The 3,311-nt window shown below is 46.9% G+C and overlaps 1 long non-coding RNA gene across 2 annotated transcripts in view; it reads left to right on the forward strand.

Moving 5' to 3' along the window:
• The first annotated feature begins 2,154 nt into the window (after positions 1–2,154).
• The window catches only part of LOC142906553 (uncharacterized), a 2,561-nt gene continuing 1,404 nt past the window's right edge, over positions 2,155–3,311 (forward strand). Inside the window, exon 1 of one of the 2 annotated variants that reach the window (XR_012930361.1) lies at positions 2,155–2,496. This is a non-coding gene — a long non-coding RNA (uncharacterized LOC142906553). The remainder of the gene's footprint in view (positions 2,497–3,311) is intronic. The other variant, XR_012930362.1, reaches the window with a different exon arrangement.

Genomic DNA, 3,311 nt, shown 5'->3' on the forward strand with positions numbered 1-3,311 from the left:
AGCGTTCAATGTTAAAGGCTCCCCATAGCGTTCAATGGCTCCCCATAGCGTTCAATGTTAAAGGCTCCCCATAGCGTTCAATGTTAAAGGCTCCCCATAGCGTTCAATGTTAAAGGCTCCCCATAGCGTTCAATGTTAAAGGCTCCCCATAGCGTTCAATGTTAAAGGCTCCCCATAGCGTTCAATGTTAAAGGCTCCCCATAGCGTTCAATGTTAAAGGCTCCCCATAGCGTTCAGTGTTAAAGGCTCCCCATAGCGTTCAGTGTTAAAGGCTCCCCATAGCGTTCAGTGTTAAAGGCTCCCCATAGCGTTCAGTGTTAAAGGCTCCCCATAGCGTTCAGTGTTAAAGGCTCCCCATAGCGTTCAGTGTTAAAGGCTCCCCATAGCGTTCAGTGTTAAAGGCTCCCCATAGCGTTCAGTGTTAAAGGCTCCCCATAGCGTTCAGTGTTAAAGGCTCCCCATAGCGTTCAGTGTTAAAGGCTCCCCATAGCGTTCAGTGTTAAAGGCTCCCCATAGCGTTCAGTGTTAAAGGCTCCCCATAGCGTTCAATGTTAAAGGCTCCCCATAGCGTTCAATGTTAAAGGCTCCCCATAGCGTTCAATGTTAAAGGCTCCTCATAGCGTTCAATGTTAAAGGCTCCTCATAGCGTTCAATGTTAAAGGCTCCCCATAGCGTTCAGTGTTAAAGGCTCCCCATAGCGTTCAGTGTTAAAGGCTCCCCATAGCGTTCAGTGTTAAAGGCTCCCCATAGCGTTCAGTGTTAAAGGCTCCCCATAGCGTTCAATGTTAAAGGCTCCCCATAGCGTTCAATGTTAAAGGCTCCCCATAGCGTTCAGTGTTAAAGGCTCCCCATAGCGTTCAGTGTTAAAGGCTCCCCATAGCGTTCAATGTTAAAGGCCCCCCATAGCGTTGAATGTTAAAGGCCCCCCATAGCGTTCAATGTTAAAGGCCCCCCATAGCGTTCAATGTTAAAGGCTCCCCATCGCGTTCAATGTTAAAGGCTCCCCATCGCGTTCAATGTTAAAGGCTCCCCATCGCGTTCAATGTTAAAGGCTCCCCATCGCGTTAAATGTTAAAGGCTCCCCATCGCGTTAAATGTTAAAGGCTCCCCATCGCGTTAAATGTTAAAGGCTCCCCATCGCGTTCAATGTTAAAGGCTCCCCATCGCGTTCAATGTTAAAGGCTCCCCATCGCGTTCAATGTTAAAGGCTCCCCATAGCGTTCAATGTTAAAGGCTCCCCATAGCGTTCAATGTTAAAGGCTCCCCATAGCGTTCAATGTTAAAGGCTCCCCATAGCGTTCAATGTTAAAGGCTCCCCATAGCGTTCAATGTTAAAGGCTCCCCATAGCGTTCAATGTTCAAGGCTCCCCATAGCGTTCAATGTTAAAGGCTCCCCATAGCGTTCAGTGTTAAAGGCTCCCCATAGCGTTCAGTGTTAAAGGCTCCCCATAGCGTTCAGTGTTAAAGGCTCCCCATAGCGTTCAGTGTTAAAGGCTCCCCATAGCGTTCAGTGTTAAAGGCTCCCCATAGCGTTCAGTGTTAAAGGCTCCCCATAGCGTTCAGTGTTAAAGGCTCCCCATAGCGTTCAGTGTTAAAGGCTCCCCATAGCGTTCAGTGTTAAAGGCTCCCCATAGCGTTCAGTGTTAAAGGCTCCCCATAGCGTTCAGTGTTAAAGGCTCCCCATAGCGTTCAGTGTTAAAGGCTCCTCATAGCGTTCAGTGTTAAAGGCTCCTCATAGCGTTCAATGTTAAAGGCTCCCCATAGCGTTCAATGTTAAAGGCTCCCCATAGCGTTCAATGTTAAAGGCTCCCCATAGCGTTCAATGTTAAAGGCTCCCCATCGCGTTCAATGTTAAAGGCTCCCCATAGCGTTCAGTGTTAAAGGCTCCCCATAGCGTTCAGTGTTAAAGGCTCCCCATAGCGTTCAGTGTTAAAGGCTCCCCATAGCGTTCAGTGTTAAAGGCTCCCCATAGCGTTCAATGTTAAAGGCTCCCCATAGCGTTCAGTGTTAAAGGCTCCCCATAGCGTTCAATGTTAAAGGCTCCCCATAGCGTTCAATGTTAAAGGCTCCCCATAGCGTTCAATGTTAAAGGCTCCCCATAGCGTTCAATGTTAAAGGCTCCCCATAGCGTTCAATGTTAAAGGCTCCCCATAGCGTTCAATGTTAAAGGCTCCCCATAGCGTTCAATGTTAAAGGCTCCCCATAGCGTTCAATGTTAAAGGCTCCCCATAGCGTTCAATGTTAAAGGCTCCCCATAGCGTTCAATGTTCAAGGCCGCTGCAGGAGCGCATCGACGAGCTACTGGACTCCTTCAAGGCCTCCAGAATCGCAGCTCGACCCGCGGGGCCCCCAGCCGACCCCGCAGAGCGCGGGAACCGGAGCGGGCGCCACGGCACGCGGAGCTTCCGAGGAGCCGCTTGCGTTCTCGCTCGACGGAGAAATGTGAGTCGCGGCAGTGCCGCGCTCCGTTCATCGCCCAGCGCTCTCCGCTCAACCGTATGTCGGCCCAGATCCAGAGTCTCCCACGCACCTCGTCAAATAAACTATCCCGTAGACGAAACTGCTCAACATTTGGCATTGTCCCTGTACTTGCTCGCCTTTTGGCGTTGTTCTCTGGTCTACTGACGCCGGTGGTGAGACTAGGCCATGAAGTAGGCTGCTGTAACTCTGGTGTAGGATAATCAGTTTCAAGGACAATGCATCATATATCATCATTATTAAACGCCAAATAGATAACCTGTTGCAAAGCATGCAAACAAACATGCTCTAAATTTTGATTTAAAGCTTTCGTGACTGCAGTAATTCATATTATTAGTTCGTTCGGTAAAGTCACGTTGAAGGGAAACAACAAAATAATAAAATATATATGAAACAATAAAAATTCTCACGACGTTTCGACCATAACACAAACGGTCGTCTTCAGGTGTGTTATGGTCGAAACGTCGTGAGAATTTTTATTGTTTTATATATATTTTATTATTTTGTTGTTTCCCTTCAACGTGACTTTACCGAAAGAACTAAGAATATACACATGCTCTAGTAATATAAAATATGCAATGCAAGTGTCAAAGTATTAAGAGCTCGGGTTGAGCAGTTATATCTAAGGGACCTTTTTTTCCAGTATCGAAATGCATATATAATGTATGTGTTATTATCAGAGCCATGTGTGTTTGCATGTTTTGCCACCAGTAGTGTGTGCACTTAATGCGAACTTGATGAGGCCTATTTGGTGTTTGAAAATCTTAACACAACTGTTTTATTTCCAGAAAGGGTAAAAAAGCTATTATTGTTTCACATTCACATCTTAATTC

The sequence above is a fragment of the Petromyzon marinus genome, chromosome 66, assembly GCF_048934315.1.
Source record: "Petromyzon marinus isolate PM22_M1 ecotype Great Lakes invasive population chromosome 66, UKy_Petmar_22M1.pri1.0, whole genome shotgun sequence".
NCBI lineage: Eukaryota > Metazoa > Chordata > Hyperoartia > Petromyzontiformes > Petromyzontidae > Petromyzon > Petromyzon marinus.